The sequence below is a fragment of the Xenopus laevis genome, chromosome 8S, assembly GCF_017654675.1.
Source record: "Xenopus laevis strain J_2021 chromosome 8S, Xenopus_laevis_v10.1, whole genome shotgun sequence".
Lineage (NCBI taxonomy): Eukaryota > Metazoa > Chordata > Amphibia > Anura > Pipidae > Xenopus > Xenopus laevis.
In genome coordinates, this window is record NC_054386.1 from 39,142,962 (window position 1) to 39,166,142 (window position 23,181).

Genomic DNA, 23,181 nt, shown 5'->3' on the forward strand with positions numbered 1-23,181 from the left:
CCTGAAATGGCAGTGGAGTAGCTGTGGATCAGTCAAGCTGAAATTCAATTCCCTATGCACCCTTTTAACCTTTTCATTCTAATTTACCAACCAACCCCCACTTCACTGGAACTTACAGTACCACAGAGCCAACTTGCCCCATACATGCCATTTCAGTGCTGTCCATCCCAACATTTTCACCTGAAATGGCAGTGGAGTAGCTGTGGATCAGTCAAGCTGAAATTCAATTCCCTATGCACCCTTTTAACCTTTTCATTCTAATTTACCAACCAACCCCCACTTCACTGAAACTTACAGTACCAGTGGCTAGTCAGTGAGCAGCCTATCCAACATTTGCAGTCCCATGCATGTGATGCAGTGGCCCATATTGAATATCTAGTAGAATGTGATTTCTTTCTTTGCACTTCCTCCCCCTTCTGCCTCAGAACACCTGCCCCCAAAGGTGCTCAAGAGCCAGCTTGCTCCATACATGTCTTTTCCTGGCTGTACTCTCCAACATTTTCACCCAAAATAGCAACTGTTGTTGTGGAGTATTTGCTGACCAGCCTCCCTGCAGTCTTATCATCTATGTACCCTTTTATAATGCTCCTCTAATTTAACCATCTCCAACTCAAGCAACCTATCCTTCCTCACATGTACAGTCCCATACATGTAATACAGATGCCCATGTTGAAGGTCTGTTGAGTGAGATTTGCTGTTACTAGGTATTCCTGGAACTACGACTAAAGCCTATATAAGTCTGTAGGCATGCTATTAGCTAAGGGACCATTGGCCTAATGGATAATGTGGTCTTGGCTGCGGTCCAATGTCAGTTAGCAAGATGAAAGTTAGATGTGCATAGTTGGGGCCCAAGCCTAACTACTGAGTTCAGTGTGTGTGCTTGTGTGTAGACAGTTTAACAAGCTACATAAACCATTTGATATGTTCCATGCAAAAGCAAGCAGCTTGGCACAAAGATCTGTTGGAATCCATTCCTTAAATCTGGAGGCCTTCCTTTAACCCACCTTGCAGGTTAATAAGGGAGAAGTCCTGTACTCCAATCAAATGATATAACACATATTTAGTGCCAGAATAATCCATTTTATGTAACGTTCATGAAAGAATTTGACTATTTCCAGAAAATATTAAACAAAAACCACTTGCATTTTTGGCAAATGATTTTTTATGCAGAGTTTGATCTAATCATTAATCAGCCCTGCCAAAAACTAAAATACACTGTGCGATTGCCATAAGGAAAGTTCTTTGGCTGCTTCTATTTATGAATAGAACATTTATGGGGTTTGTTTTACTTCTTGTTGGCTGTGGTGTGTAAATTCAGTATTGAAGCCATAAAAATCATTTTCTTTTTACAATGTTCAGCTTTGCAAAGTGAGATTTGCTATTAAAGTGAACAAAGTGCATGTGTGTGCGTGCGTGGGGATGAAGGTTTGTTACGATCCACAAATGTCTGAGCAAAATGAAGAAAAACCTCTAATACATGGCCACACATATTGCAAAGAGGTTGAGCTATGGCGTCAAACTGGCCTGCTAAAATACCAGCGGATCTCCTGTGAGCCCAAGCCAAGAAAAAATTCCATTAGCACTTCCACCATACCACCATCCCTTATACAATGACAATATGACACCTAGCGCTGAGCACCTTCTAATAGTTGTGAGAATAGATCGTCATAATCAGGTTCACTGGTGGGCCCTATTAGGCCCAATCCTACTTTTTTGTGCCATTTTTTGAGACAAAATTAGACAGCCATTGAGTTCCTAAAGTGACAATTCTGAGCCATGATATGCCAACCTATCTTTAAAGCACCTCTGATTACTCCAAAAGCTTTTTCCTACATCAACCCCACAATAAAGGTATATGCAGGGGGAGATCCTAGGGCTGCTGCCATCTGAGGCAGCAGTCCCGATGCCGCCCCCTCTGCCACAAGCTGAATTTCCAGGTTTCCACTCGCTGCAGCCTGTGGCAATGTTCTCACCTTGTTTCATTGCAAGAGTAGCCCTGGGTATATAGCAAACAATATATTCCAAGTTAATGCAGTTTGTCGTTCCAGGTGTAGACACATAATCATTAGTCTGACTTTTAAATCCACAGTCACATAGCTTTAAGTGTTCTTCCAAACCCTAAGGGCTGGGATTTAACCATATACTGAACAAAATCCTATATTTGTTGCATCCATATTATAGAAACACAGAGGATACTGCCTGAGCACCAGAACATTTGTGATGTGGCAAACTTCCCTTTGCATTGCTAAACAGAGCCTTATGGATGGGATCTAGAGCTTAGGAATAGGGCAGGAACAGTGAAAAGGTTACTAGAAGTCCAACTACCCCAGTGTCAGATCTTGGTTTGGACCATCAATCTTGTCATTATAACACAATTCTAGTTTATCAACACAAAAGCCTCTACAAATCCATATACCTCAACCACAGATTGTGATTTGGCCCATATACACCACTATTAAAACATTATTTTCAAGTAAGACATACATTTAAATATGTTGTGTTCATACACAGCTTTCTGTTGTTCTCCTTGTACATTCTCTCTTTAGAAGACATTATAGCTTCAGTTGACCTTAAATGTCACTTATGTATCAATGACATCCAGATATATTTTGACACCAATTCACTAACCACTGATGTTCAGACCCAGAACTGCCTCTTGGCTATTCTCTCCTAGATGAACCAACACCACCTCAAACCCAACTTCGCTAAAGTTGACTCATAGTCTTCCCATCCAAACCTAGCCCCTCCTCTTCCTTTCAGCATTAGTATTGATGAAATGACAACCCTGTAAATTCAGCACACTGCCTGGGGGTCTTCCTTCTCTAATCATATTAATACTACTGCCAAAACCAGACACTTTCCCCTCCACAATATTGCTAAGATGCACCCATTTCTTTTCACAAATAACTAGTGATGGGCGAATTTGCGCCATTTTAGTTCACTGAAAAATTTGCGAATTTCCCAAGAAATTTGCGAAATGGGCAAAAATTTGCGAAACGGCGCCGGCGTCTCGTTTTTGACATTTTTTTTTACGCTGGCGAATTTTCGCCGGCCTTTTCACTAATGTATTCGCCGGCAGCGAATCGTGCAAATTCGCCGCAAATTTGCGCCTGGCGAATAAATTCACTCATCACTACAAATAACAGCCAAAGCAATAACCCATGCTATTCTATCCTTATCCTATCGTAAGCTATTGAAAACCAGTATTTGTGACTCCCACCTCTCTCTCCTGTCTTAAACTCCTGCATAAGGAGTACACTCTCAGTCTCTCAGATTCTACCTGTTGGAGCACTAAAGCATTAGTCTAGTTTAGTCCTGGCACTTAAGCCTTAACCTTGTGCACTTTTGACCTGCAAATTTATGCCTGTATGTTATCTACCATCCCACTTAGATTGTAGGTTTTACGGGACAGGGGCCGATTCCTACTGTCTTCCTTTTCCTTACCACATGGCACTACATCTCTGTGTACTTGCACATATTCATTGTATTTATTTTGTTACTTGTCCTCCCTATGCAGACCCAGACTGGCAATCTGTGGGTTCTGGCAAATGCCAGAGGGGCTGCTGTAAGGTGCCATAGACAGTCACTAGTTAATGGACTGGTGGGGGGCTGCTTGGGCCTCTGTGTTCTTGGAATGCCAGGACCTATTGTTAATATAGTCTGGACCTGAACCTGTGTGTACTTTAATATATTGCACAGAGCTGCAATTCTTGCTAGGACTCAAGGATCAATAGTTTGACCATATTCTATTTAAATTCCGATATTCCAGTCGGGCTGTCACAAGTCTCTAAATCATTCAAACAGGTTAAAGATCTGATTCTTCTTTTCATGGAATAAAAGATCTGGACTGTCTCAAGAACCTGGACTCAGATCGGGTCGCTGGAAAAGTGTGTTTACATGCACAGGGGAAATAAAGAGAGAAAATGCCTTATCCTGAAGATAAAACAATAACCAAAGGCCAGAGAGCTGCCTTAAGAAAGAGTACAGGGAGGCATTACTTGGCCTTTTAACACTCGTACCAAGCATGTTCTCTAAACAATCATTAGATATGAGCAATAGTACCATTGCATTTACATAACCTTAAATATGCCTGAGCAACAGAAATCAGTAGAATTTATTGCACATCAGAGGTCTATTTATGTCTGTGCTCCTATCATTTAAAGGAAAGTAGGGCAAGACCAATTTATAAAGGGACAGCAGTGCACAAATCTCCAAGGGCAATGATAATTTGAGGATTCTGAAGCTCCATGCAACTGATTAGGGCATAATGAGAAGGTTATTGGATTAAAGTGCATAAATGAGTTGTCTAGTGTTAAAAATAACCATGCCATAATGCACATTGCGGCTCCATACCTACAGTCCTGTAAGGTATTGTACTACCCAGACCCCGACTGGAGATCTGAAGATTTTGAATTATGCCAGAGGGGCTACTTTGAGATGCCATAGACCAGGGATGCCCAACTGTTTATAACGGTGAGCCACTTTGCCAACAACAAAAAAAAGTTGAGGAGCAACAGAAGCATAAAGATAGTTCCTGGTGGTGCCAAATAAGTGCTGTGATTGGCTATTTGGTAGCTCCTAGGTGGACTGGCAGTATACAAAAGAGTCTATTTGGCAGTACATTTGGTTTTTATGCAACCAAAACCTGCCTCGAAACCAGGAATTCAAAAATAAGCACCTGCTTTGAGGCCACTGGGAGCAACATCCAAGTGGTCGGTGAGCAACATGAGCCACTGGTTGGAATCGCTGTCATAGACTAGATCACAAATGATTGGGGCTCTGTGTACTTGGAATACCAGAACAGAAGTAAACTTTTACAAACAAGGTAAAGTTATTCTCACCACTACTTTTTAAACCATTAAACGAGTGGTGCAAATAGGCTGTGACCACAAAATTCATACAAACAAATACAATAAATCCTCTGCACTCAAACCATTAGCAATACATTTAAGACATTGAGACATTTTGTGCCGTGTGCTACCAAAAAATGTCTTACTCTTTAAACAAAACAGGGATTGTTTGTCCATATATTGCAAAATATATAAGCTGGCCACCTATGTCAAAGTCATCCCTGATCTGGCCAGTCCTACAATCAAATTGCATCTGATCCATTAAGAATTCTATTGCTTCATTATACATTATACACAGGGACCAAGTTGTATCTGCAACTTACTTGCTGCTTTCAATGTTAAAACTCCCAAACTTGGTTGCCCTTTTATTGGCCACCAGTGGGATCACCTGACTATAGTTGGAAAGGGTGGGAGCTACAACATGGAGCTGGCCACTGCTCCTGTATAAAATATAACAGACAAGAGAAGGTTCTTCCCTACCTTTAGGGTTGCCATCTGGCCGGTATTTTACCGGCCTGCCCGGTAAAAATGATGGCTGATCCCAACGTTATAAATAGGGAAAAAAGATAAATATATATGTTGGTATTTTTTTCCAGAAAAGGTGGCAGCCATACCTACTTTAGACGTGTAAGCTAAGCAGCGGCATCAGGTGCAAGATGCAGGATTGCCATGTACAAGTATAGGATCCATTATCTGGATAACGGGTTTCCAGACATGCAGGAAGGCTGTCTCCCATAATTTTATCCAAATAATCCAACTTTTTCAAAATGATTTCCCTTTTCACTGTAATAATAAAGCAGAAGCTTGTACTTGATCCCAACTTAGATATATTCAATTCTTATTGGATGCAAAACATTCCTATTGGAATAATTTAATGTTTAATTGATTGATTGAATTGATTGATTGATTTTAGTAGTAGGTCCAAACCATCCTAGATAACAAGACCCATACCTGTACTAACTACCTGCTGCCAAAGTACAGGTATGTCTTGCAGCCAACATCGCTGCTTTCTGGTTCAGAGTGCACATTGCACCGACTGTTGCAGCCGGTGAGTGCACTGTCCCTATGGACTACAGTTGTATGAACTACTGCTGTCTGAGGGAACAGAAGGAAACGTTACCATTTGATTAGCCTGCCTGATGAAGCACAAAAATAACCATTTTTAAAAATAATTTAAGCACATAATTTCCAATATATATATATATATATATATATATATATATATATATATATATATATATATATATATATATATATATATATATTTATATATATTTATTTTTTTTTTCAATTATTTTGGATGTCCCTTAATTTATGGTAAAGACACATATAATATCAAAAATATGTGCATTGTAATGTACAGAAATGGTAGAAAGTTGCCTGCAGACTTTTGGTGCATTATTAAATGTTATATAATTCTATAACAATGCATAAAGATATGTAGATGCAAATATTCCTTAATCCTCATTCAGTTCTGTGTCCTGCGTCCAAAAATTAGTCGAAATAGAAAATATTGTTTGTAGAACCAGCAAGTAGAACCAGCAATGCTTAGAACTTGCACCAGTCAAAGGAAGTGCCGTGAATTTTGTCTCAATCAAAAGACCAGCCCACCCCACCTTTTCATTTTTCAAATTTCCCCTCTTCTCACCTCGCTAAATAAACCAAAGGCTTTCCTGTTTCACTTGCTGCCAGACGAGCTGATTTCACCCCGGCAGCTGCCTTTTATGAGAAGGGGGGGAAAAGGAAGCAAAACAAAATTATTTTTGTATTTGTCACAACACTTTTGGGTAGGTGGGGGCATATTAAGTGACTTATTAGGGGTTTTCACAGCGATGTGAACACTTTGGTTTGTAAAATAATTTGGCCTCATAAGTTAGTCTCTGGGGGTTTATTCAACCTCTGTAGGCAGATATTTGCATTTGTGTCCCCCCCCCCTTGTGTGATCTTGCTGCCTGCTGTGTGCTGTCCCTGAGTAAACTCACAACAAAATAAATAGCTGTTTGGTGGTAAAGGAGCATCCAGATTACATGCAGCTGACAGGATACCCACTGTGGAAAGCCAAATATCTGTTTAACCCCCTTGACATTGCAATAAAAGAAGATAACAGATTGCAACTGACAACAATGGAGCTAGAGCAGCAACTGACTGCATACTTAATAGTTTCAGAGCCGAGGCCAACAAGACCAGGCACCTGGTGTACATATACAAATTCATGAGGATTGGTCAAAAGGGTTTAAAACAGCTTTATTTAATTTTTTGGGTAAAAAAATGATTGTATTGCCAATGGCATTTTTGTATAGCTTTATATTCCTGATTAATTATGCTGAAGAGTCTAGGCCAAAGAGAACTTGGGTAGATCTTTATTTTTCTACAGGTATGAGATTCGTTAACCAGAAAGCTCAGAATTACGGAAAGGCTCCCATAGACTCCAGCTCTGTTCAACTTTGTCCATGTAATTATGCAATACATTCATTAAATTATTCAATATAAAGAGCAAATATGCAAAATAACTTTTTATCTGGCTCTTCAATCCCTGCTGAGGCACAACTGACACTAGCCAATGATATGCAATGACTGTTCGGATTCGTGGGAAGGACATAAAGGCCCGGGCCTAGGGTGCCATGATTGCATGGGTGGCATACTGCCCAGCCACATCTGCGTTCATAGCAGTGGACAGGGAAGGGAAGTAGGTGTTCAGGGGATCTGATAGTTGGATCTGGGAATTGAAGCACATGGTGGGGTGCGGATGGTGGCTGTCTTTGGGCAAGTTGTAAGATCCTGCATTCTTCCAAATTGCACCCTATCTTAACAGTGAGTGCACCCTTAGTGCAACCAGTTCCACAATTTGGGAACTAAACTAGGTAATCCATATTTAAAACCATCGTGACTCCCATTGGTAAGCTTATGAAGACTATAATATCTCAGTGGACATAGTAAAATAATTCCGTTAGTCTTGAAATAATCCATGACTATTTGTTTGGGTGGCTTATGTAAGCCCAAGTACAGTTTGCAATTTTGCCAAATTTTACCAATAAAAAAAACCAATGGAAATATGGTTTCCCCATAATTCCAGTGTAATTGAGGCTGGATTTAATGAGACTACGTCATCAAAAGAGATGCAACTGTGCTTGTGTTTTAACAGAAATTGGGTGTAAGTTGCCTTTAGCATTTTTGAAATGGGGTTACCAGGGCGTGCCTTCAAAACAACATTTCTATCCCATGTACTTGGTGAATTTAATGGTCACCTATTGATGCAAACCTGGAGCTATGACCAAGTCCAGTGGTGGAAGCTCAAGAGTTCTCATGAATCCGTAGGTGCAGTTTTTACACTTTTCAACAGAAGAGGCAAGATGGATGAATTGTGAAACATGCAAGTGCAGGAGTTAGTGATGAGCAAAAAATTCACTAAACACATTGAGCTAAATGGGTGGCAAATTTTTCTTACTCCAAATGCATTAAAGTCAATGGGTGTTTTTCTTATGGCGACTTTTTTGTCTCAGCCACAATTTTGTAGCAGTTTAGCGAGAAAATTTGCAGATGGTGAAATGCAGATATTTGCTGCGAATTCATGCCTGGGCAAAAAAATTTGCTTATCACTAGCAGGAGCATGTTTAGATGCACTGAATCAGCTGTTTTGGCATTGGGCTGAATACTAATGTAAATCTAAACCCAATTTGCATATGCAAAAAGGGTCATGAAGGGGGAAATCTGAATCCTGCATTAAATGGTTCAAATTTGGCAAAATCACAAATCAAATCCAGGATTCAGTGTTTTTCATAGATGCAAGCAAGTCACGAAGCATTTCTTCATTGCATCTGCCTTAGAGCAAGATCTTGAGTCCATAATAAAATTAATTAGCAGAGGTACAGAGATAAGAAAGCTAAGCAAGAGATAAAATACAATTGAGCAATTTAATGATTTTTTTGAGTTTAATTTATTTTTAAAAACATTTTTAAAAAAAATTGTTATATTGAGATGACAGTATATCTATATAATATTATACATGATTGATTAGAAAGGAGATGAGGCAATTATTTATGTGCAACCAGAAATGTCTAAAAGACGATTCAAATTTCTATTAAAAAAAGGTACACTGGTTTTACACTAAAGCTCGGGGATGGGAATAGAAGAATCTGAAATGAAAAAAAGACAAGCCTTTGATCTATGGAATAGCAATATATTTCTTTTACACTCTAGGAATAAACCGTGGACACGAACATCAAAGGCCAGCGCAATCTATTAAAAGTACTAATTATAAAGAAAAAATATCATTTGGCTTGGAATTTTCAGGTTATAAAATGTCAATACCCATAATCTAAACACAACAATATTCCAACATGATAAATAATGCAGAATGTAATTTTCATTTTAACAAGCCCCAAGGGTGATCTGCAAGAGTTTAAATACTTTGCTTTTAACGATTGCTTTCTAAAGAAAGAAAAAAAAAATAGTCGACAAAAATCAGCTTCACTGCCTTGTTTGAAAAAAATATATAAATTGATTTAAAAAAAACAATAAAAATAATATTTTTATCATTTTAAAATGACATGACATTGAGCAATAACACCAGGGTGGTAGTGGGATAAAAAAAGAAAAAAGAAAAATGATTACCAAATTACTTTAGCCTGATTATGGAAATGAAAAGTGGACCATGGGCAATAAACGGCTGGAAGATGTTTCTTTAACATAAAACACAGCCACAGATGTGGGTAGGATGTTCTATATAAAATATATAGTGTTTCTTCCCCCCTCCACCCTCCAAAAGAGCAGCTTTCAATTCCGAAAAAAACATTGCCAAGTCTAACACCAGCCTGCGCTTAGTATATCTAATACCTTACTCTGCATATAACATTGCACGCTCCAGTCATTTATACGTTCAATGTGTTGCTGGGCCCTTCCAAACTGATCACGTGGCGAAGGGGTGGGGGATAGTGGTTGTCTGTCTTTTGGGGTCTGGTTGTGCAAAACTGGTTACATATGACAATATTCGCGTAGCCTTATAGATTATAGAAAATCAAGAAATATGCTAATATTCACGCCGGTCTTATTTTTCAGAACATTCACAGATGTATGTTTCAAAATTTCCATTCTTCATAATTGGGGTGGTTTGAAGGCTAGAAATTTTAAGACTCAGTCGCATGGGTAAATGTGTTTTTATGTCTTTTTTTTTTTTTTTCATACAGGTATGCGACATATCTAGAACGCTTGGGACCTGTTGGTTTTCCAGATAAGGGATCTTTTTGTAATTTGGATCTTTATACAATAAGTCTACTTAAAATTAAACATGAAATAAACCAAATAGGATTGTTTTGCCTCCAATAAATAAATAAACCCTTAGTTGGGATCAAGTACAAGTCACTGTTTTATTATTGCAGAGAAAAAGGAAATCAATTAAAAAAATATAAATTATTTGAATTAAAATGAAGTCTATGAAAGACTGCCTTCCCGTAACTCGGAGCTGGAGAACGGATCCCATACCTGTATTTGACGGATACTGTATTTTTATTATAAGCAATTCTGTATCACATTAGAAGTAAAGGTATGGGATCCGTTATCCGGAAACCCCGTTATCCATAAAGCTCAGAGTTAGAGAAAAGCCATCTCCCATAGACTCTATTTAATCCAAATAAATAACATTTTTAAAAATGATTTTCTTTTTCTCTGTAATAATAAAACAGTACATTTTACTTGATCCAAACTAAGATTGAATTAATCCGTATTGGAATCAAAACCAGCCTATTGGGTTTAAATGGTTTTCTAGTAGAATTAAGGTATAAAGATACAAATTAAAGAAAGATCCCTTATCCATAAAACCTCAGGTCCCGAGCATTCTGGATAACAGGCCCCATACCTTTATATGTTAAACAAAATATATATATTTGTCATATGAATGGACAAAAATGATGAACACAAAATTCAACAAACAAACTACTAAAATTATTATAGTAGTACCTTCAACAGAAAGACACTCATGGGGTAGTAACTTGGTAATGCAACTTGCGTATGTCAAATTCTTACAATGGACACTTGTTGAGAAACATTTTCATTAAAAAAAAAAAAATTATCAGTTTGAGCAAATGCTGATTTAACAGTTTCCCTGGTGATAAGAACAGCAAATAATTAAATGAATACATTTTTTGAATAATTTCCCTGTACGTTTATGCTTTCAAGCTTGCACCGTGCAAACTACAGTTTGTACACATAATATTTCCAGATTATTAAGTTTAATTTACATTTATGTTGCTAGACATGTCCTATACAGAGAAATAAGGCCAGGGTTGCCAGGTTTGCAAAAAAGCATGTAGACTATCAAAAAACTATCCAAAAAGTAGCCAAAAGCCATTTAAAAGTAGCCTATCAATAGCCCAATTTGTACACTGAAAATTTTCAATAAAACAAAGATGCAGACTGCACACACAGTTACAGTCTATCAGTTGCCCATGTATCAGATTCATTAGGACACATAGCGGCCCAATCAAGCGCTCAACAGCCCCTCTGCCCCTTACCCACCATGCTGAATTCTACCTGCTCCAAGCAGTGCGCACTGGACCTTGTTAAAGTGCCCTGCTCTACACACCATGCCCATGCACTACAGTACCCTAGAGGAATCAGCTATGCCCCTTACATTGACCATCGCCAATTCTACACACGATGCAGGTAACCATGCGACTCAGTCTCTCTACACAGTCACACAAACTCTGACCCAACCCCAAATCGCTTTTTCCCCATTGGCGCAAGTCATTCAAGGGCTTCAATTAGCATTTTAAAAAAAATTGGGCCATAAACCCGCTAACCTGGCAACCCTGAATATGAAGATTTTTCACCAGTTGTGCCCAAAATGGAAGACTTTTTTTTACATTATAAATGTAAATGTAAATTATAAATGTAAAAGTTCACCTATATGTATTTTAATCATTTAGACTGAAGGGTAGAAATACACAATGGTTATGTTGTGAAACACTTTTGAGACCCCTTTGCCAAGATCATCGTCTATTGCTCCCCATTTTATTACACTATATATACAGTAGGGATGCAGTGAATCTATAATGTTTGGCTTGATGGAACTCAGAATTTTAGAAACAGAATTTCCTTCTATAGCTTTGAGGGAATATAGAATAGAATTCTAAGATCAAAAGCAGTTGTCCTTAATGGTATCTGTGATCTTGGCAACATTTCATCAAGGTCATAATGTTCTGGTTTATAACAGGTATTCTTTTTGGTGCTTGATTTATAAATTAATAAGGAATATTTTTCATAAAGACACTGGCAGGTGTTATCTTCAGATATACTTAATTCTTTGATTTTATGCTGAAATGGAGCATTGAAACAATTATCTGTATCTACAAGGCATTATGGATAAAAACCCGTACATTATAGAAACATCACCTGGCAGGATCCTATTAATGCTCAGCTCAGTGTATTGAGCCCTCTGGGTGCATTTAACGCATTGCCTTCAGCTGTCCAGGCTAGTGGCATTACATAAAACAGGTACTGCTCTGATGCTGATAATAAATAATTAGATAACCATTCTAAAGTTGAAAAATGTGGAAAATCAATTCCTAACAGTCACCATTGCCGTCTGTAGCACTTGGTAAGGTTTGCTGAAGTTAATGGCACTTTGAACGTTCTGCCAATAGCATATTTTTCCTGTTAACTCTCTTCCTATTCAGCAGGTTATTTGAAAAGGTGAGACGGCCTATGGCTCTTCAGCCCCCCACCAGCAGCCATACAGATCTGGTTTGCCACTGGTACACACAATAAGGCCATTTAATAAGCCACATACAAGCCAAGGTAATGACAAATATATGTGCCAATTATCAGGCTGACTTAGCAAGTAAAGTGGCTAGAGTGGCACTGCATAGAACAAGACTGATATAATGCCATGTTGCTTTGCTAAAGTTACTGACATTTGCCATGATTGCTTGGCATTTCCATGGAACTGAAGAATAGTGTGATGATTGTTGTGTGTGTGGTTGCACTAGCAGCCATCCTAAAAGCTTGGCCAACCTATGCCCCCTGATCGTAGCTGGACACAGAAATTGCCCATAAAGTCTCCTGATCAGACTAGGTGAATTGTGCAACATCAAATTGTTTTTTCCAATCTGGTGAAAGCCAATGATTAATATTGGAGACAAACATCATCACTGATGTTGCCCATAGCAACTTAGTAAGCCATGAGATCTTGGCTTCTGTTTGCTTCCTTGTTGGCAACAGTTCATATCTACTAAGTTCTGATCTCTGGTGATGTTTGTCTCCAATGTTAATAAATAGGAATGGACCAAATCCATATTTTTTGGAAAAAAAATACCGAACCCTAATTTGCATATATAAATTAAGGGGGTTATTTACTAAATTCTGAATTAAAAAATTCTAATTTTTTTTTTTTTAGCAAATCGGACTTTTAAAAAAATCACGAATTTTTCGGAATGTATTAAACCCAGAGGAAAGAAAAGTCCAAATCACAAAATCCAGCATCTCAGACGGCTCGAGGTTGCATATAAGTCAATGGGAGAAGTCCCAATGATTTTTTTTGATGTGCGCTGGGTTTCGTGCAATACCCCGAAGTTTTCAGGTAAAAAACCATAAGAAATCGGAGATACTGACATAGTATTGACTTTGTTTGTTACTTATAATTTTGCAAAAAAAGTATTTGCTCAAAGCTTTTACATTACCCATCTGACTCCCCATGTTTGTTTATGAGGGGACTGCCATATTTGTGCAGCAGAAGTCAGTTAGCATTAGAAACTTTAACTGACAGGTTGGCAAAACAGTTACTTTTAGGAACATCAACTAATAATTATTTACAAAAACGGACCTCTCAGCAAAAAACGATCAACATGACCTATATGTACATTCACATTCATATTCATAACATTTCGTTTTTTAGCAACAGTATCACTTTAAGAAGCTTCCCCAAGGCTACTGGCAGGAGTTCCCATTACCTCCAGTGATGATCCAAAATGTTTTGTTAGAATGCCATTGGTGTGCTGCAGCCCTAAAGCTGAAATTCACTGCTAGGAGAGGGGGTCCAGCATCATCCATTGGGGTCATTATTTGAATATCTTAGACAGTCTGGCCAATATATCAAAATCTAAAGCATATTTTACATATGTATACAATCCATGCCAATGACATTCTAGAATTTGCAATTAAGGGGCATATTTATTAAAGTTCAAATGGTAAATTCGTATTTTTGAAAAATCTTGTTTGTCAAAAATCACAAATTCGAAAATCACCAACTCGAAATTGTAATTCGATTGTGAGATTTATCACACCTCAACGCTGGAAACAGTTCTAATTTGTACATGCGCCACCTAAAACCTGCCAAGCCATTGGCAGAGGTCTGTTGAACCATTTGGATATGTTAATTGCCTTCCTGACATTCAAGGTTTTTTCCAAGGAAAACTCGATTCGAATATTCAGGTCGTTCGTATTCGATCGAATATTAGACGTTTGCATTTTTTCACAAACAGAGTTAAAAAGAATTCACATAACTTTGAAATTCACCCCTAAGTTTATGTTTTGGCTTTTGCGTCTCTTTAAAGTAAGCGTGGTTAGCAAAAGCTTGGCTGACTCGTTACACACAGCCTAGTCTGTTGGCTGACACATGACCCTCATATTTCAATTCTTACCTAACCCTCAACTACCAGGTGCAGATCTTCTAAAGCCTGTGTTTCCCAACAGCCTTTTCCAGACACTTAAGCAGAATCATTTGCTAATACTCTGCCAGCCTGGTACTATTATAGCATCAGAGCCATAACATATTTTACCTTTAGCATGTGTGTCTCCCTTGTTAATATATAATATATATTATGTTGTTTAATTCTTCACTGTGATTTTTTCTTTTATTTTGTGTATACATTTTGTACACAAGTCACAAGGTGCAGCTACTAGGAAATAAGCATAGATAGATATGGATATTATAGACATAACTGTAATTAAAATATATGTATATATATATATATATATATATATATATATATATATATATATATATATATATATATATATATATAAATTTACAGTATACAGACAGACACACATACATACCATTTGCAGCGTAGGAATGGTATGTACCATAGGTCCTATTTAAACAAATGTTTGTAAATAATTAGCTTTTTGTATGTAATAATCATATAGTACCTTGTACTTGCTGCTACAGAAATCAGTGGCTGTGGTAAAACAATAATCTTATTATTAGCCTTAAGGCATGTACCTGAAAATTACAAAAAAAGAAAACTCCAGGTCCAGGACATTCTGGATACTATATCTGTGTTACTGCACAAAATATAGATTTGATAGATAAAATGGAAATGTATATTATGTTTACCTTTGTAAAACCACACTTATTAATTATACACTTATTAAATAAATATATTAGTGGCATGTCTATATTTATGAATAAAAACTACTAGGTTTCAAATAAATAAGAATAACTTTTTATGATCTATTCTGAAGCTTGAGAGGACACGTGGATCTATGCAGAAACAAACACACACACATACTTATATATATTATATTGACACATATTTATGTATTGGAAAGATAAATGCAATGCTTTTTTTTTTTATATATATGTTGAGCATAAAAGTTAATTCTTGGTCCATGGAGCTATGTATCTAATTGCTGCGAGTGAAGCACATTTTATAGGGCTCCCCATTACTAAATGGGGATAATTGTGAGGGATGTTCAACAAACACTCAAACCACTGACAGAGAGATCCAGCCTGAAACACATCGGGACATTGTGAGTTTTTAGCTTTGGATCACTGCTACCAAATGATGCAGTTTCTTTACTTTCTAGAGATTTATTCCATTAAATTCCATCAGTATATTTTTTAAAAAGTGCCCAAAAAAAATTAGAAATATATATATAAAATAATATATATAAAACAATATGTGTATATATAAATATATATGTGTGTATATATATATATATATATATATATATATATATATATATATATATATATATATATATATATATATATGTGTATATATATATATATATATATATATATATATATATATATATATATATATATACACACACATATATATATATATATAGATATATATATATATATATATATATATTTGGGTTACAAAAAAATTGTAGCAGACTTTATGTATTTCAATTGAGCTATTGCACACATTTTATTTTGATTAATACACACACATAAATAAAATATACATACGGTTTAAGTGATCGCATTTAATAGCTTAAAATGAACCTGAACAAAATGTATTCAATTTAAAAATACTGCAGAATTTTGCATGGAAGTTGGGGGAATTCAAACGAATTCACAAGCATAAGGCACAAAAACAAGTGGTTTGGATTACAGCTGCATTTCTCACAACCTCGCCTGTGTTCTTGATTTAAAATACAGAATTGAAGCCATTATATGGAATTTAAATATGATTCTGTGAAAATAGATATGTAATTTTGCCTGAATCCAGACCTGGAAATATGTTCTTTCAATCTGCAACAAAGTCATTACGACAGCGCATTTGTTTATATAAATCCCCAGATTGCTTTAACAATCCTAATTTGGAAAACACATTGCACAAATATATAGCTTGCTGTTCAGCGGATGGCAAAAGATGGCAAAGACGTGATTTATTGTATTTCAGGTTTATGCCTCATCATATTTTTTTAGGAAGTCATTACCATTTCAAGAATATTTACTGAAACCATGTAAATATCATTGCCCCCCCTTCCCTTAACTGCAACATGGAAAATATAAACTGCATTTATAACTAAAACCAGGTATGTAAGAGATTTATTGCATTCTAAATAACATTCAGACATTGAGCAAAACTTTAGGTCTAACACAAACATGACAAAAAAAAAAAACAGCTTAACTGGCATTTACAGGATTTGGTGGGCTATAGACGGAAATAATCAGACGGTGCAAGAACCAGCATTTATCCCACCAAGCTAATAACATACCTTGTTTGTACAGCTTAACGGTGACCATTAATAGATTCCTAACCGGTGGTAAAACAACAAAAAAAATAGACCACCCCCCTTAAAACAAAAAAAAAATGAAGGCAAAATTTACCTTTTTCTTTAGTTTCAGAAAATTTATATGATTACAGCCCAGATGTTACAGAAAGGTAAGGGTTAAACGTCTAACCTCCGCTCCGTGAAAATGTATTTATGTTTCGGCATAGATTATTAAGTCCCTCTTTTTAGTTAAAAATGAAATACAGAATGAAGAAAGATTTACATCCTAACATCTGCACTTCACCCAGTTTTTTTAAAAAGCACAGCTCTAATTAAACGATCTAGCCAACAAATTACATCCCGTTTCGGAATTACACTCTAATCATTATCTATGGCCTTGAGCTTAATAAGCTCATCAGAAAAGGTGTTTGTTAGCCATGTCTATTTATGTAACTCGATTATAGAAACAGTATATCAGTGGAGCATATGGGAACAAGCTAGAATATATCCTCATGATACATAAAACAAATATTTAGATCTAATCTATAAAATTAGGACCTGCTGATTTTTGAGCAAGGAAATTACTTTTATCATTTTTTTACAAAAATATTCAGATATATTTCATAAGTGAAATTATTTGTCAATATAATGGATTTTGATTTCTGCTATGCATTTTAAAATGTATTTTTAAATTCTGTTATATGAAAAATATATACAAAAATAGAGCAGACTGCCTGGGTATGTATTTATGTATAAAGGAGACAGTTACCTAGCTATCGTGGGAAATTGTAATATCTCCCCGAGAAATCTTATTGATAATTGTGCCGAAGTTTTCTGGATTGTGCAGAAAATAAAGCATCTCTACCAAATACCTGCTGTTAGCATATAATGTCAGGGAATGCAAATTACATAGATTTAGGGAAGTTGGAAAACTTTTTTTCTGTTTAAAAAATATATATATTCCTAACAACTTCAAAGTTTTAGAGGAAGTGTTAAATCTAATATTTCCCCCCTAAGGAAGTCTTAAATATTCACATCATTTGAAGCAGAGAGGATCCAAACCACACGATGATTTCTGAACCCAAAAAATACTCAGCCTGCTCCTTATACGTTTGCTCTCTCCCAAAGAAATAGACTCGCACATTAACAGTTCTTTAGGAAAGCAAATCTGGACCAAAGAATATTTTTTTAATGGGAGAAAAATAATGTTTTGGGTTTTATTACCCTAATACTTTTATTACGCCTGTTGTTTACTTTAATTTCATTGGTTTTGTGCTCTGTAAAAACAGGTTTTTTTGGGTGAATGTAGGTCCACGGGAAAAAAAAACTTGTAAAAATGAATTTCCTAAATTATATAGGTTAGAACTAAAATGTCCAAATGCTATTTTAAGTTAAACACAATAATGTAAATTAAAAAAAAGCTAGGACTTATACATTTAATATACTGTACATGGAATATCTGTAGTTTACAATATATGGATTATTGTGACACTGAAAACCTCACTCAAAAAAAAATAAATTCCCTATATATTTTAGCGAAAAGATTAACAAATTAACAGTGCTTACACAATAATTAAGAAAAGGAACTGTATAACTTATTAATGATCTTTATTGAAATATTTATCTGTATTTAAGTCACTATTCTTTTTCATCCCCACATCATTTATATATTAACATTCTGTACATATAGACACTTGTTATAACATCTATAAAACAACACTTATTCACACCGATGCTCACCTCCCCATTTAAACAATTTTCCATCATTTATACACCTACACATAACTTTACAATTATTTGTAAAACCTTTATACACACATACCCACCATGACAAAGACATAACCATTATATATATATATATATATATATATATATATATATATATATATATATATATATATATATATATACACACACACACTATATTTACACTGTGATTCTGTTGCACACATGCAGACTTACAAATTGATCAACACATTACAAAGTGAACCATGCACACAATATACAGGCATGGGACCTGTTATTCAGAATGCGCTGGACCTGGGGTTTTCCAGATAACTGATCTCTCCAGATTTTGGATCTTAACATCTACTAGAAAATCATGTAAACATTAAATAAACCCAATAGGCAGGTTTTGCTTCTAATAAGGATTAATTATATCTTAGTTGGGATCAAGTACAAGCTACTGTTTTATTATCACAAAGAAAAAGGAAATAATTTTGAAAAATTAGGATTATTTGGATAAAATGGAGGCGATAGGAGATTCTGTAAATTCAGATCTTTCTGGATAACGGGTTTCCAGATACCGGATCCCATACCTGTATTTACATAGAAATAATCCCATAAGTAGTTTACACATCAACTCATAATATAATTACACACACTCACTAAGACTATTTATGCTGTTTTAGACATATACATACAATATATTTATACAAATGTTCCAGACCCTAGACTAAAGTGATTTGCACGCATTACACATTTGCACACACAAACCATACACAGTGACACCCACTCTAATACACACTTCATACATCCACACTGATATATAAATGGCCCTGGGCTGGAAGAGGGAAAGGATTTGAGCTAAGCCCAAAGTGCATTAATCAATACCGAGTCCGGCATCTTTCATCTCACCTCCCAGCCCAATGATTTATGAAGAGAGTACACAGATTTTCATAGGGAATGCAGAGGTGAAGGTGCCTTGGAGACGGACTGATTGCTTTACACTTTTAAAGGGCCCACTCTCTGCCAGGTTGGCCACTAACAACCCCTAACATCCCTAAACCTGTGGATTTAAGGCAATCTAAAGTCAAAAATGTCTCACAGATCACAGAATGGGATCACTATGGGAGGGTTGGATACCTGTTTTGCCAGAGAAGGAGGTAATTGAAAGCATATAGATAGTAACTCAGCTTCTAATTTTGCCCCTATAACTTGCTCCAAATCGTTTGGGATATACAACCCTAATTCATTTTAACAATAGAGGAGAAACTATGTTGCTTAATTTCAAACGTTCCTAATAAATGAGATCAAAGTCGCACGGGACTTGGAGCTCCAATTACCAAAGTACTTTGCTCTGAATTTATGGGTTCCATTTTAGGCTGGCTGTGAAAAGAGCTAAGGGAACAGATTGGAGGATGTTGAAAAAAAAAAAGCTAAACCAGACCTTGTATTCTTTCCATATTGCAAATAAAGAATAGCATTGTGCTTTTGTGTGAAAATGAGAAAGGCATGTCATAATTGCATATACTTCAAGACTGTCATGGGTTAGACCACGTGTTCCCATAATCTGTTTCATTTTCCTTTAGACTCCACTTCCACCCTGCACAGAAAATTATATAAAGGTCCACCTACTCTTAAAAGCATACTTTACACAATCTTCAATATTGTATTTTAATTTTTATTCACTACAGGTATGGGACCTATTATCCAGAATGCTCGGGACCAAGGGTTTTCCATATAATAGATCAGTAACCTTGGGGCAGATTTACTAAAGGGGATAGTTGACTAACGCTAGCGTCAATTCACTATCGTTACTGCACGCCGGGACATCACCAATTTACTAACAGGCGCAGGCGACAATTCGCTAGCGAAAGAGACAGGCGATAGCGGTCATTTGCATACTATCGCTAGGCGACAATTCGCTCTGGCTAATGAACATTACTCTGCAAATTCACCAAAATGTGGATTTCACTGACCGTTACCTCATTTGCCAGATTTGCCTTCACCAACTGAGACCATTCGAAGTGCAATGGAGTACATAGATCTTCCGCAATCTTCTGTCACTTACATCATATTCTGTGAGGGGAAAATGCATCAAAGTTCAAAAAACGCTGGCGACTTTTCATTATTTCAGAGTGATAGGCTGCAAAAGTCCTTAAAATTTTTTTTTTGGTAACCGGTTTTCTCCATACATTTTTTTTAACATATGGAACATTAACTTTACAGTGGGCTCATGTGTAGGGCTTTATTAAGGTTTATTGTCTTTATTAATGTTCCCCGGACATGTGTAAAAAAACAGTGTAAATGTAAAGAATTTGCTGCAACATACAACTTTAAATTTCCCAGCATATGCAAATTAACCTGAGCGAAAAATCTCTACCGAATTTTCACTAGGCAGAAATGAACGCTAGCGTATCTTCGCTTTGAAATGCTCGCATTACCGAAATACCACTAGCGAAAAGTTGCCAGCATTCAGCGTCTAGTACGAAACTCCGCATTTTAGTGAATTGGCATTGTCGGAGTGAATTTTTGCCTGGCAAAGTGTTGCGATGGGTGCAAAGTGGATGCTGGCGAATTTTCGCTGGTTAGATAATCTGCCCCCTAAAAATCTACTACTAATCATGTAAACATTAAATAAAACCAATAGGCTGATTCTGCTTCCAATCAAGATTAATTATATATTAGTTTTGGATCAAGTACAAGGAACTGTTTTATTATTACAGAGAAAAAGGAAATTCTTTTTACAATTTGGATTATCTGTATAAAATTGGGTCCACGGGAGATTAACTTTCCATAATTCGGATCTTTCTGGATAACGGGTTTCCGGATAACGGGCCCATACCTTCAATGAGCCCAATAGGCTGGTTTTGCTTCCAATAAGGATTAATTAAATCTTAGTTTGGATCAAGTACAAGGTACTGATTTATTATTACAGAAAATAAGTAAATCATTTTTAAACATTTGGATAATTTAAAGGAGTGGCTCACCTTTAAGTTAACTTTATTATGTTATGGAATGGCCAATGCTAAGCAACTTTTCAATTGGTCTAAAAAAATTTTTTTTTACATTTTTGAATTGCCTTTTCTTCTGACTCTTTCCAGATTTCAATTGGGGTCACTGACCTTGTCTAAAAAAAGAAATGCTCTGTAAGGCTACAAATTTATTGTTATTGGTACTTTATTGCTTATCTTACTATTCAGGCCCTCTCCTACCCATATTCTGTGTCTTATGCAAATCAGTGCATGGTTGGTTGAGTAATTTGGACCCTAGCAACCAGATAGCTGAAATTGCAAACTGGAGAACTGCTGAATAACTCAAAAACCACATATAATAAAAAAATGAAAACCAATTCAGTCTCAGAATATCACTCTCTCCATCATGCTAAAAGTTAATTTAAAGATGAGCAACCCCTTAATTAGAATTGAGTCTATGGGAGGTGACCTTTCTGTAATTCAGGGCTTTCTGGATAATGGGTTTCTGGATAATGGATCCCATACCTGTACTAATTAGCTTCGAATTAAGAAACGGCAGTATCCCATAGACGTCATTTTATCCAAATAATCCAACTTTTAAAAAAAATATTTCCTTTTTCTCTGTAATAATAAAACAGTACATTGTACTTGATCCAAACAAAGACATAATTAATCCTTATTGGAAGCAAAACCAGCCTATTGGGTTTATTTAATGTTTACATGATTTTCTAGTAGACTTAAGATATGAAGATCCAAATTATGGAAAGATGCATTATCCAGAAAGGCCCATACCAGTATATATATTATATAGTGTCGTATATAGTATATAGGAGACAAAGGGCTAATTGGAGAGGCTTCAGATGTTTTTTTTGCCATCTTCTGAATCAACTAGCAGTTAGGCAGATTAAAAAAAAAAAACTAAAAGGTTGAACTTGATGGACGTGTGTCTTTTTTCAACCTTACTTACTATGTTACTATGATAAATTGGGACATAATTTCTGCTTTGTAAAAGAAAGGAAGGCAATGTAATTATTGGCTAAAAGGTCCCCCCCCCCAACAAAATATTTACAAAACATTATATGATAGCATCCCTTTACATTCTGAATCTGAAGGTAGAACGAATATTGATGAATTGATACTGTGACCAAAAAAAAAAGGTACAATATTTTCTTGATTTCTAATACATAACTTGTCAGTAAAGAGAGAGGCGTCTTCTAATCTAAATGATTATAATCCCCCCTCGTGGTGGACAGTGATAGTGCAGTGACTAACCATATACTCGGCCCAGTACAATCTAATATCAGGGCCATATTTATATACAGGATCCCATGTCTAAGTTTGCAGTTTGGGAAGAGGGGTGCCGGTGCCTATATATCAAAAAAAAAAAAAACACACTTAAAAATATCCCCTGTCTGTGACTGGACAATACATGTTGGGTGGATGATACATCTCTGACTCTGAGTAAGAACCTAATAGTTTCGTAGCAGAAAGCATCCAGGGCTGGCTATGCCTAGGGTTGCCACCTGCCCGGTATTTTACCGCCTGGCCGGTAAAAATGATGGTTGATCCCAGTGTTATTAATAAGGAAAAAAGATAAATATATAGGAAGGCCGGTATTTTTTTTCGAGAACAGGTGGCGACCCTAGCTGTGCTTGTAAGAAGAAAAAGTGTCTTACCCCAGGCCA